The following is a 14768-nucleotide window of genomic DNA, read 5'->3' on the forward strand; positions in this document are numbered from 1 at the left end:
CACAGGAAACCCTAAGTGCAATGAATCACGTGAATGTGTTTATTTAGCCTCGTGAGATGTCGTGTAAATACAAGAAATTATATAACCAGATTAACACGAGCATGCTACCAATCAATTCTTCATGGAGTCATAAAATCATATAAAGAGAAACTATGTATGATTGAATCAAGTGTGTAATTCTTAGGCTATATGCAAGTAAGTGAAGGGAATACATCAGTATTAAGCATGGCATAATACAATGTAATTCTTCAGTGCTCTTTCTTTCTTTCTCTCTTTATTTTTGATTTTTTTTTAAATATAAAACCTAGTACGTATTCGTGCACAGTGTCACATACGAATGCTCACCCCCCAACTAAAGTGGAACATTGTCTTCAATGTGAAAGCATGGAGGAAACAAAAAGACTCTGCACTGGAAAAGTAGGGCGTACCTGAGTGGCAAGGTAATGGAAAAGAAAAATTAAACTATAAGAAAATGGACCTGAAATTAACTAAAAATAAAATAAGGTAAAATAAAAGGAAAAGAAGGGAAAGAAAAACATCACAATTGTCTGGCGGAGGCTTAGGAGGAATTTCGTCTGGTGGGTGCAAGTCTATAAATTGCACCGATGGGCCTCCAAATTTGAGCCACCATAATGGATCAGTCTTCATACCTGCACGAAAATTAGCCTCAAATGAATTAATACTCGTCAATATACCAAACAATATGTGTGCAGATCAATCCTCTTGTGTTGACAAGAAAGGGTCTTTATTCAACATCGTGTCCACAAAATTTGCTTCTTTACGAACTAGTGTCTGAGAGAAAGTTATTGGAACAATTACCTTTAGTTCTTCAGAAGCATTAACATTAAAAGTTTTACCTGATTCCTTGAAAATTAGACTCTCACCAGTCTGCTCATCCTCTTTATCAGGTGTACATATTATCTTACCACTGCAAGGGTTTGCTTCCACATTGGGCTCCTTGACATCTGATTCAGTCGGGAGTGGCGGTTCCACGGTTTCCAAGCTCTAAGAATTTGGTACCTTAGGTTGGTACTCCTTGTTGGTATTAGTCTCCTCATTAACTAACTGCTCCACTTTTGGGCCCATTTCCTCTGATTTTTCTTTGACCTCTTCTGCTTCAACCATAACTTCTGGTGTTGGGACAACTGGTTGTCTGGCGATGAGCATGTCAAGTTGGGGAACTTCTTTCTTGCTTCTCGAAGTGATGACGGCCTCTTCTATCTTAAAGAGAACATCGTGCATTTGTTGTTGTTGTTGCTGGTACTCTTGAGGGCTAGGCTGATGTTTCGCGAGCAATTCCTCTTTTTCTTAGATGTCCAACTGCGTGCTTATTGCATTAATGGTATCCCACAATTCATTATGATGATCGAATTGAGTTTGCATGAACTGCAGGAGAGTGTTCACCATCTGTGTCATGCTATCCTCAAGAAATTCTGACAGCGTACAGCTCTGAGATATTTGTTGTGGCTGGTATTAAGGTGGAGGATTATTTGGATAGTATGTTGGCTCATATGCCTCCCTACCACTTATTGTGCTGATAGGGTGTATAGTCATGGGTGCCTGATTGTATCGTGTATTCCACTATGGTACACATTCAGTTAGGTAATCAAAGAACAATAGTACCTGATCTGGATCCTCGCTGAGGGGTTCTCCATTACACATGGTCTGGACAAAGTACTTGCAATCAGGGGTAAGAGCAGTATAAAAACAATCAGCTAACCTCCATGAGTCAAACTCGTGATGTAGGCAAGTACTTAGCAGATCCTTAAATCGTTGCCAGCAAACCTGAAATGTCTCATCACCCTGCTGCACAAAATGAATAATTTGTTCCTGTAAAAATTGAGTTTTCTATAAGTGACAAAATGTACGCAGAAATTCGCGCTCCATATCAATCTAATTAGTGATAGCGTGAGGTCTCAAAGAATGAAATCACATTTGTGCCCCATCCTGCAAAGAAGCAATAAATAATTACAGTCTAATGGATTCATCGGTTCTAACATGAGAGAAAAACATCTTGCAGGTTAACTCAAAGTCGGCTAAGTGCTAATAGGAGCACTCAGATTCCATCTCGCAGAACTCGGGTAGCAATGCCGTCCTCCCACACCGCATCATGAAATTAAGTTATTCATTAAGAAAAACAGTGGAAGAGGATGCAATGGCATATTCAAGTTGCAAAAATTCCATTATCGTGTATAGTGCAGGTGCAGCCATATTTATTTATTTTTTCCAAACTCAATTTTTTTTTTCTTTTTCATAAAACTAATTAAAATGATAGAAAGAATGTTAATTTGCGATTAAGACCGGTATTCCCCAGCAACGGTGTCAAAAACTTGACTCACTCGAAAAATGAGCAGCTCAGAAGTTATCCCAAGTATAGGAGTTACGTCGTGTAATATTCAGCCCAATGGCTAGATCGTCTCCTTGGGGAATGCGTTTTAATCTCAAAATTCACATTCTTCCAATTGAAAAATAAAGGTTACTGAACTCAGTTCAAATTCGGGATTTTCAAGATTGGTTCAGACTTACTTTGACAAATTAAATGAACACACGAATTAAAACTCTAAACCTAGCATGCATTGAATTAAAGAGCAAAAACGGAAACCCTAAAACTAATCAGGTAAGAATTGGGACATGCATTAACTAAAGATGGTAACTTTGAACATGAAATTAAATCATGCAATAATAGAGATTCAATCAAACACATACGTGGCCAATAAAAGTCAGATCTTTAATCAAATCATGAACTTGAACCAAAATGCAAACGCACACAAAAACCTAACAATTGAATGATAACGAAACACAATAAAAATACGAACCTTGATAAAATCGACCCTACTTAAGTCGAGCTTCGACAAAAACACTAAATTTTGGAAAAAGAAACTTCAAAACAAAAACACTTTATTATTATTATTATTATTATTATTATTATTATTATTATTATTATTTTAAAAATAAAATAGAATTTAAATTAAAAGAACGATAAATAAAGAAGAATTAATTTAAATTCTTCAAAACTAATATAACATTAATTAAGAGCGAGATAAATAAAAATTAAACTTAAGAAAGAAGAAAAATTAAAATCACGTAAACAAACATTCAAATCCTAAATTACACAATAAACTTTGATAACTAAAAAAAAAATATCCAATTGTAATTTAAAAGAAAAGAAAAGTAAAGAAAGGAAAAGAAGAAAAAAGAGAGAGTGAGAGAGAAAAGCAGAGGGTGGCCGAGAGGAGTCGCTGGTGCTGCAGCCTTGGGTTGCAGTGGGGAGTAGTTGCTTTGGTGGAGTTTGGAGCTGCTCTGTGGAGATTCTGTTGGTAATAGAGTTGCAGTGGGCTGCTCTGTTTTGCTGATGCTCGGGTCTCGAAGGTGGTAGAGGGACGCCGAGGAGCTACTGCTAGAGAGCCTGGTATAGCTGTGGTGGAGTTTGCAGGTGGAGAGCTGCTGTGTGGAGGCTCGAGGGCTGCTCTGTTATGGACTGGCCTATTGGTGCAGCAAGAGCTGTGGAGTTGTAGCTGCGGTGGGAGGCTAGAGTAAAGGGAGGAAGCAGGGAGAGAGTAAGAGGGAAAGAGGAAGAACTAGGAAAGAAGGAGGAGCAGGGGAAGAGAGAAGAAGAGAGAAAAAGAATGAGAAAGAGTAGTAGAGAGAGTTTGGGAGAGAAGGACACAGGGAGCAAAGGAAAAAAGAAAAGAAAAGAAAAGGGATGGGGGGTGTTGTGTGCAAGGAAGGAGGATTTTAAAGGGGAGGGGCTTGCTGCCCTACCTAGCTAGAGCTAACTGGACATAGCCATGCATGGCCGGGTCACATCAAAATATCTTTAATATAAATATATATATATTTCATTTTTTTTCTTGCAATCACAATCAATTTTGACTTTACTGGAGCCTGTTTCTCTCAAAACTCAAAACACCAAAGTTGTAGATAATCTTCTTCTCTTTCTTTAAAAATTTGAATCATCTCAATCGAAATTCAGATGGGAATGTTATGTGCGAATTACGAACTAGTGCCGATTTTGGCTCCCAGGAATTTTCCTGCGATAAAAATTTCCAACAATTCATAATTGTTCAATAAAACTCAGAAATCATGAGTATGACACTTATTGTACGTAATTAGAAATTTAATTAAAAATAAAAGTCAAAATTTCGGGATTAATATTTTTAATTACGCAGTTTTAGGGCATAATCAGTAGGCCCGAGTTATTTGAAAATGATTGGACCAACATATCTTTTAAAATGCTTAGACCAAATGTTTTATTTTTTGAAGGGATGAGTCATGGTCTCATTATTGGGCTTTCCAAAATAATGACTAAGTAGTATGCATGTCTCAAATGAATGCAAAATGTGAAACACGTACAACACAAAAACATATATATACAAAAGACTCGGTTACATAAATGTGAAGAATGATGTGACCTCTGTCCCAACCTAGGGTGGGTTTGTATATACGGGGTTCTTCAGGGCTTTGTCCTAGGTAAGAGATTATGGATAGTTATGTGTGGCTAGGCTCTAATCCTATTGACAATAGGTTCCCAATATGACCCCCATCCTTGCCCAAAAGGAGTTTGAATAAAGTTCAAACTGAGCGGCATGGTTCGTGGGTCCCCACAAGCCCTGCCATGAGGGGACAAGCGGTATTACACTCTTTTCTAATCTTAGCAGGTAAAGCCCGGGTAGAAAGCGCGTGAAAGTGAGTGAATTCAAATTTAGCCTAATCTCGCTACCTCACATGCATGTCACGCGTTTATTCACAATTAATCACATGCTTATTCAAACATCCATGGAAACAAATATTTTCATTAAATTAAGGACATTTTCAATTATGGAAACTAAATGTTTACATTAAATCCATAATATTTATAAATATAGCAACAAACATTCACATTAAGTCAAGGATATTCACATATATGGGGGCTAAATATTCACATTAATCAATGATATATACATACATGAGAACTAAATATTCACAATAATCAAGGATATCTACCTATATGGGAACTATATATTCACATTAATCAAGGATATCTACCTATATGGGAATTAAATATTCAGATTAATCAAGGATATCTGCCTATATAGGAACTAAATATTCACATTAATTAAGGATGTCTACATATATGGGAACATTAATTCACATTAATCAAGGATATCTACCTATATGGGAACTAAATATTCACATTAATCAAGGATGTCTACATATATGGGAACATTAATTCACATTAATCAAGAATATCTAAGGATATCTACCTATATGTGAACTAAATATTCACATTAATCAAGGATATCTACCTATATGGGAACTAATTATTCAAATTAATCAAGGATATCTATCTATATGAGAACTAAATATTTAGGTTAATCAAGGATATCTACCTATATGGCAACTAAATATTCATATTAATCAAAGACATCCGCCTATTTGAGAACTAAATATTCAGATTAATCAAGGATATCAACCTATATGGGAATTAAATATTCACATTAAGTCAAACATATTATAATTTTCACGAACCCATTATTCAAAAATGCAAGTATATTATTTATAGAATAAAAGGGAGTAATTAAAAGACTTAATAAATTTAAATTTTGGATAATTCCTAATTAATTATTAGCTCGACTATCTAACGTCCCTAGTGGTGTCGCCAAGCTGTTGTGACGTCCCGTTGCGCATGTGCCCCTGGGTCGGTGAAATAAAAATTATTTTATATTTTTGGAAAAAATGGTGTAATGGAGTTATCACTAACCTTTTAGTGTGGTTTAAACACATGATTACTACCTAATTATGGGTAGAATAGGTCTGCGTTACCAAAGCCGGGATCGGGAGTTCGGTTACACAAGGGGAAGGTACGAGCACTCCCCACGCGCCCGTTCTTATGAACGGTACCTAATTAATTAAGAGTTATCCCAAATTTAATTTAATAGATTTTTAAAATTACTCACTTTTAGTGAATTTTTGAAATACACACAAAAATATATATAATATATATTCCCTCAGAATTAAAGGTACATGAAGCCTCAAAGCTTGTACCCTTTTTTGAAATCATAGGGATGAAAATCAAGAAAATACTTTACAAAATACACTCCCAAATTTTGGAAATCTTATAGGATTTTTCTAAGTATGTAAATTCTAATTTTGGAGGTTTTTGAAACTCAAATGATGTCAAAAAAAAAAAAAAGATTTACAAGTCTCAAAATATTTTTCTTGACTTTTTCTATTTTTTTTTATTTTTTTATATTCTTCCTCATTTTTCTAAATTTTGAAATGACAAAAAGACGATTAAAGAAAACAATGAAATTCGAGTCAAAAATACTTTTAGAATTTTCTCCTAATTTTCTATTTTTTTTATTTTCTGTATTTTATCGAAATTTCAAATAGCTAATAAAGAAAATAATACACTACTAAACTCAAGCACCTGAACTTCTAAAATAACTTTTTCTGTTGTGTCTGTTCAGGTAACCGAACCTAGGGATAGGCGCCCGAAACTCTCGGGTTGTTTTATTTTTTACCTTAGTTAATTATGGAAAATTAGGGTTAATTTTTCTAAACACTTTTAAAACCAATTTAATAAGGCCCTACATGTCCCCAATGGTCATAAATCTTGCCTTCTCTATATATATGAGTTCATTTGCAAAAATTAATAGATATTAGCATACTTGATTAGCCAAAAATCCTCTATTTTTCAAAGATCATATCTTTCATATACTATGCCCATACACTCACTCTTTGCTATTCCTTTGAGAAATCCAACTTCCTAAGAGTGTTATTGAGTGATTCAAAGTGCTTAAACTCTCCTTGTTATTGATTGAGTTACTATTTTTCATAGAGAGTTTTTGCTAGGATTTTCCCCCCGATTTAATCAATAGATCTTTGTGTGCGAAAATCCTTATAGCTAATGAGTCTTTGCATATTGGTTGCAAGACTTATCAAGCTTGTGATTTTTGAGTTGCAAAAATATTTTTCACAAGCTTTCATATTTTTCAAATATCTCTTGAGCTATTATTTTTAAGAAAAAATTATTTGAAATATTCTGAATATTCTAGTTGAAATATTTGAAACTTGTGCTGATTGATTTACATTGATACTTTATTTCAAAAACTGTTTGAAAATACACTCTAGATCTTGATTGCATATTGTCTTCTGATTAAATGTTAAGCACACGTTAATAGCACTGAGCATATTTACTATCATCTGTGCTTGCATTATTATATGGACTATAATCTGCTTGTTGAGAAGCATATTTTCGTGCATGTAAAATTTATATTGAATATTGTTGTATTCTAGGCGTGGGCAGAGGGAGACTAGCCCTATTGAATAGTCTCGGATTGGCTTAGACCTGATTAGGAAAGTTAGGTGCACCATCCTAGTAAGGTGTGGTTGTAGGTTGAGGTCAGCCCTGTGCTAATTGATCTAGTTGTAAACGGTGCCGCTCTACCCGTGAAGTGAGCCTTATAGTGGAATCCTTGTACTGATGAGCCAAGGTAGGGACGTAGGCAGTATTGGCCGAACCCTGATAACATATCATGTGTGCAGTTTACTTTTTTACAATTTATTTACTACATGTGTATGTTTTATTGTGAATGATTGGGTTTATAATTGCATAGACAAACCCTAGGTTGCGTAATACTACTGACCTAGTTTAACCTAGGAGGCAAAAGTTTTAAATACCCAATTCACCACCCGTTTTGGGAATACACCAAAGTCAAGAGAATTAAAAACTTTATAAGATGAAGATCAAGTCCAAAACTTATGACTAACATATTCAAATTGTCCTTATAAGTTAGCAAATAGACAAGAAAAAGTAATGTTCAGAGTGTACTTTGATGCACTCATCATCACCTATGAAAGGTGATCAAATAGCCTGCTCATCTTAGTAGTATCATATTCATTATATGATTTAAGAATGGAGAAATGCTTTCCTCTACACAGTTCGAGCTCCACCTATACTCCTTCTTCGAGACTTGTGTTTAACAAAAATCTTAATTATATGCATGTCAGAACAAGAACTCTACGGTTCCAATGCAATTAGTACATCTGCATCATCTTTTATTGGGATGTCGATATACACTAAATTTCCACCACCCCTTTGCTACGGATAACTCGAACTCAATTCTAACATGTACTCATTTGAATCAATATCTAATCCTTTATATATTTTTCGTTTCAAACTTTCTAACTTCATCCTCCTTTTAACTCGAATCGCCTTCGTTGGCTTTGTGTTGTACTCAATATTGATCGACCTATGTATAATCTCACTGTTAACATATAATAAGACTGTAACCTTGTTAGCTGACAAACTTGACGCCATTATGAAATTTCAGCACAAATTAAGAAAGAGAGCCTTGAAAGAAAGTAGTTGTAAGTGTAAATCTGCAACAAGTTCACGCAACACTTGAACACTTGAAGGTGGTGAGGGAGGTTGGAGGAGAAAAGGAGAAGAATGAAAAGAAATAAGTAAGGAGAAATGAAGAATGGGAAGTGGGAGGATGAAGGAGAATAAATAGGACACGGGGTAGGGGAGATGAGGCACATTGGTAGTTAGGGGGGAAAGGAGGTTTAGGGAATACATACATGGTTTTACTAACCAGTCATTACGTCCACGTCAAAATCGACTTTCCAAAAGTCAGTTTGGACTTCTACTAATTTTTTTTCCCGCGCAGTTACCTTGGGAAGGAGCGGTAGGGACGTGTTTGTAGGCTTTGTTCAGAATCGACTTTTCAAACCTTTTGTTTTTCTTGTTTTATACTACTCAACTGGAAGGTTGGACAGGATTTTTTCATAACAAAATTTTGGAAAGTTGGTTCTGTTGCTTTTTGTTTTTTTGTTTTTTTTCTAATACTCAATAGACTTGTGCAAAGTCAGTTGAGTCCAAAATCATAAAGTTTTTTTATGCGATTGATGTTATCCCAATAGGGGGTGAATTGGATAATTAAAAATTTTGGGTCACTTCTATTCTAATTCAATCCACAATCAACAACTCAACCTAAAATATTTTCTGGACACTTCCAATTCAACTGATAAAAGGATGATTAGAATAAGCTAGACAGATAATGTAATTCCAGTATTTCTCAAGAAAACACAAATATGTATCAAAATATTAGTACAATGAATCGAGTAAATACCAACTAGGAAGTAAACACATGAATGTAAATAGAAATAAAAGAACAGTGACACCCGATATGTTATCGAGGTTCGGCAACTGTGCCTACGTCCCCGCCTCTAGCTAACCAGCCTGAGGATTCCACTAATGCTCACTTAACAGGTGGAGCAACACCATTTATAACACCCTCTCCTTACTGGACGAGGGAAACCCCAACTCAAATTACACAAGGCTAAGCCCAACCATTATAACTAATCCTTACAGTCTATATTACCACCTCCTTAGGTCATGCATAGAATACAATCAACAAATACAGATTTTGAGTACAATAGAAGTGCTTCTACACTAAGCAAATATGTACCGCAACACACACAATGCACTCTAGTATGATAAAGATTTATGCTCAATAGAATTTGTGTAAATGCATCCCTTAAAGCAATAGTAAGAGATAATGATATTTGAGTTAAAATAGAATATATGTTAAGAACACTTCAAAGATCTAAAGCTTGAAATAATATCTCCAAAAATATTTTAAAGCAAAGTATAGGAGATATTATATATTTTCCTAACAAATGATTTTTAGCAATAAGCACAAGGTAGGCTTTTGAGTCTTGCAATGAGGATGCCAAAAAGACTCATAAGCTAAAAGGATATTTCCCAACAATATTATCAATCAAAAATAATATGGGAAAAGTCACCAAGCTAACTCTCAAGAAAGATTTTAAAATGAGTATGGATATGTGAGTGTAAGCTTAAAGAATGATGTATTAATGAGCATACAACACTGAAAATCAAGACTCCTCTCAACTTGCAATTGTTTTGCAAATAAGGAGTATAACAAATGATGCTCTCTTGTTAAAAAGATTTATAGCAAGAAGAAAATATAAGTGAGTGTAAAATGAGCTTTAAAATCAAAGTATATGAGCAATAGGCACAATAAAATTTCAGAGAGAATTTTTGCTAATCACTTTGCTAATTAATTGCTAATCTGGAGTAATAAAGGGTTGTATATAGAATTCCCAAGATTTGTGACCGTTGGGGACACGGAGGGAATTTTGAAAAAGTTTAAGTGAAAAATTAACCCAAATTCGTGTAGTAAAAACTTAGCAACTCGAGAGGTTTGGTCGACCAAGGATGTTGACCCTATGGGTCATACCCTGTTTTAATTATGACAAATACTTTAGTATTTAACTTTTTCCAAGTTTGTGTGCAGGACTATATTAGGAAAATCATATTAATGGCATGCCGCAACCTGAAGAGAAGTGAAGACCCCGACAAATTTATTAATTGTCGTAATGTTATTGGGTCTGTAATAGTAATTAGGATATGATCTGTAATAATCTCTTAATGTCATGCATGTTGGTTTCTGTAAGCTCAAAAATGTCATAGACTGACCATAGAGACTGAATGACCTTAGGGCACCCTTCGGTCGACCGATGCCAGCTTTTTTAGTGTACTTGAAAAGACCCTAGGTCCTTACACAAAATACACAAAATAGTCCCCATATCACTTGCATAATCAGGGCAATCAATTTGTTTAAGAATTGACAAAATAAGCAAAATTTGTGAGAGGTCGGGTGACCGAACCCGTCATGTTCAAAACACCTTGGGCGCCTAAACCGCTGAGAAGTCACTAGGTTGACCAGGTTTTGGGCAACCGAACCAGAAATGAGCGCATCGCCCTCGAACGACCGAACCCATCTCAGAGTGCTTTTCACCAACTTGGGCGACCGAACGATTTAGTTCAAATCATGCCCCGGGCGACCGAACATAAGAGTTCGGGCAACCTAACAAAGGACCGGGCACCCGAACTTACGAAGCAAACTTTCTAACTTTGATTTGGGCTACCGAACTTTCACTCGGGCTGCCGAAACATGACATGGGTGACCGAACCTATTTAAATCACTTTTATTCCTATGTCTGTTCAGGTGACCGAACCTCAGTTCAGCCACCTGAACCTCGGCGGGTTAAAATTAAATTAACCATAGTAAAATTGGGTTAAGTTGGGTTAATGAGCTTTTAACATTTTTAATCTTTTCTAATTATTCCCAACAAGTCCCCAATGGTTATAATTTTACCCCTACCTATAAATATGGGTTCATTTGGGTGGATTAGAAGAGATTAAGAAAAATCATTAGCCAAAATCCTTTCAAACCTAAAATCCCATTTTGCCTATAATACTTCTAAATACTCTCACACCTTCATTCCATTGATTATTTTCTGCTTTGTGAGAGTTCTTTCTTGGGTTATTAATTAGTAGAGGTTGCTAATACTCCCAGTGCTTTTGTTTGATTGATTGATTTATTTTTGGAAGTTAGCAAAGCTTTTCCCATATATTTTATTTACTAAATCTTGTGTTGGGAAAAACCTAGTAGCTTAAGGATCTTTGCATTGTCATTGCAAAGATTCCTATAGCTTGATTTTATTGTGCAAAATATTTTTTTTAACAAGTTATATTATTCTTTTAAACAACTCTTGTGCTTGATACAATTTGAGAAAATATTTTTGAGTTTGTTTGAATATTTGATTAGCATATTTGAAACCCTAGTTTATTATTGAGATTTGATATATATTGTTTCAAAGAAATAGCTTGATCAGAACACTCTTGAACATTATTGTGATCATATCTTGTTGAGTGTTATTTACACAATATATACACATCACTGGGCTTACATTTCCTACATTGTTGATGTGTGGTTGATTAATTAAACTGTGCGTAATTGGGTACATATCTGCTTTACATGAAAGCATAATCACTGTACCAGTTGATTGTAATACTGTTGTATTTCCAGGCGTGGCCTGAAGAGGGAGACTAGCCCTTTGAAATAGTTCCGGATTGGCTTAGACCCGGTTAGGAAAGTTAGGTGCGCCATCTTGGTAAGACGTGTTGGTTGAGGTCAGCCCTGTGGTAATTGACCCGGTTGTACTAGGTGCCGCTCCACGCTTAAGTGAGCCATTAGTGGAATCCTTGGGCTTGTGAGCTAGAGGTGGGGACGTAGGCATAGTTGGTTGAACCCCGATAACATATCGTGTGCCTTGTTTATATTTCTACTCTTTATATTTACCGCACATGTATGTTAAAATTGGTGAATGTTGCGCATGATTTTTATTTCCGCACGTTGTATCTATCTGCGCATTTGGAATTGCATAGACAAACCCTAGGTTGTGAACGTACTACTACTAGATTAGTTTAACTTAGGCGATAAATCTTTTAAATTCCAATTCACCCCCCTCTTGGGAATACGCCAAAACTAACAATTGGTATCAGAGCCTCATTGCACTAGAATTAAACATTTTTGCAAAAAGATCGCAATGACTCAATTTGGTGTATCTTTATTCAGTGAGGGACAGTCACCTTTTAGTCTTCTATTATTTTTTTGTGTCGATTACACTACGTGGAAAATTAGAATGACCATATTTTTGAAATCTATGGACTGGAGGGTTTGGCTTGTGACTGCTAAAGGAAGATGTGCACAAATAAATGAAAATGATTTTAATATGATTAATTCTAATGCCATGGATATATTGTACTGTGCTTTAGAGACTAATATTTTTATTGAGATCGTGGCACGTAGTAGTGCACAGGAAATCTGGGATGAAATTGAAAGGAAATATGGAGAATCCCGGGAGAATGAAACCACCACTTAAGAAGTGGTAAATGACATGGTAATTACATTAATAGACAATGAGGTATATGTTCCTATCTCAGCCTCCGTAGATGATTATGTTGTTGAATGCTATGATGTATCTAATGCCGAATCATCTGTTAAATATTGTGATAGTTCTGTTATTGATGCACTTGATGATTCTCATGTTGAATGTTGGAATATATCATGCAATGAATCATTCAATTTCCCTAGTGATAATTATGCTATTAGCTCATATAATAATCCATGTGATGCATGTTGTGATGATTCTTGTGTCAAATCCTGTGACATATTATATGATGAGTCATCCATTAGTTCTGATGATAATACTGTATGCATTGATTCATATGAATGTTATAGTGATAAATTTTGTGATGAATCATGTATTGAATCTTACAATGAAAGCATGCCCTCACATACAACACTACAAAATGAATCATTTAAAATGCATAAGATTCTAGTCAGGATATCTAAGAAGAAAACCTTTTCGAAAAATGAGAGTAATAGGTTGGCAAAGCAATTAGAAAACTTAAACGAGTATCATGCCATCCTTGAAAAGAAAAAGGTTAAGAAGATCTTGAAAATCATCTGCTTAGAGAAAGAGATAAATGATTATTCTAACATAACACTTGAAATTAAAAATGAAAAGAATAATCACAATGAATCCTTAAGAATTAAATGAAATAAATTTTTCAGAAAGGGTTCATGGTTAGTTCATCAAACCCATAATCATGCTACGTCAAGTTAAAATGGAAAAGGCTTAGATAAGAAAATGATTTGGGTAATCATTGTTGGCCCAACAAGGTTTACAATTCTTATTTTGATGATAACAAATCATGATGCGTTTAATATGTTTTAAGTGAAAGTTTTTTAGGAAAAAGGCAAAGCTTAAAAGTAGTGACAAAGCTCAACAGGATGATAAAGTTTATGGATAAAAAAAGATCTTGAAGAGCATGAAGATTAAAGATAACTTGATGAAGCTCAAAGAAAGATAAAAAACTCAAAGATGATAGAAGAACAAGGACTTACTTGAATATCAAAGGAATAAAGTTTTAAGGATGTTTGTATGTAAATACTTCAAGTTAATTTCAAGTATAAACTGAATTGAAGCTCTCATAAAATCAAAAGAAACTTAGAAATATATTTTTAGAAAAACCTTAAAGTATGTTTTTCAAATCAAAAGGGTTTTAAAAAGAAAAGTTTTTTTTTTTTTTTAAAAAAAAGGGGCCAGGCGACTGACTTCATGTGGCAAGCGACTGGCCAAATTAAATGAAGAATTTTCAAAGAGGCAGTAGGGTGCCAGGCGACTGCCTGAACATAGCCAGGTGCCTGGGTGGTCATGCCAGGTGACTGCTTGGGTTCTGGAAGGCAACTGCTAATGTTCTATGTTTTAAGTTTCTTCTATGACAGGTGACTGCCAGGTCATGGTAGGCGATTGTCACTCAGTTTAAAAATTTCCAACGGGAAGATTTTTTAAATGAATTTTTTGGGCACTACTATTTTGAAAAACTTGGGGATTACTTCAAGGAAACTTTGGGGGTAAGGAATTACTTTTAAAACTTCTATAAATAGCCCCAAACTTCAAAGATTTTAAACACCAAAAAATTTTCCAACAATCAAAGTTCTCAAGAAGCTTTCAAACTCTCTTGTGTTCATCCATCTTCAACTACTGAGTTACTGCTGGTACAAATTTCGAAGTAGACTTCAAAGTCTGAATCTTTCAATACTTGGAAGATATTTGGTGATCTAAATTCAGTATTGAGCTTCAATCCTTTTATATTTGATTTAATTTGAAGTATACTTGTACTGAATGATGTACTAACCTACTCTGCTATGAGAGTATTTTCTTGTACACAAACTTTTCTCTATTTTGGTTCTTGTTTATAGAAGATTCAAGGTTGTAGAATCGTTGGACGAAATGAGGGAATATCGTTTGGAGAGGTAGGCTCTAGCCTAAAGGAAGGAGTGATTGTAATCGGTATTGTTCCACCCGTCAACGAAACTGAACTAGTGAATCCTTTGGTGGTT

This window comes from Malania oleifera, chromosome 11, assembly GCF_029873635.1.
Source record: "Malania oleifera isolate guangnan ecotype guangnan chromosome 11, ASM2987363v1, whole genome shotgun sequence".
Taxonomy (NCBI): domain Eukaryota; kingdom Viridiplantae; phylum Streptophyta; class Magnoliopsida; order Santalales; family Ximeniaceae; genus Malania; species Malania oleifera.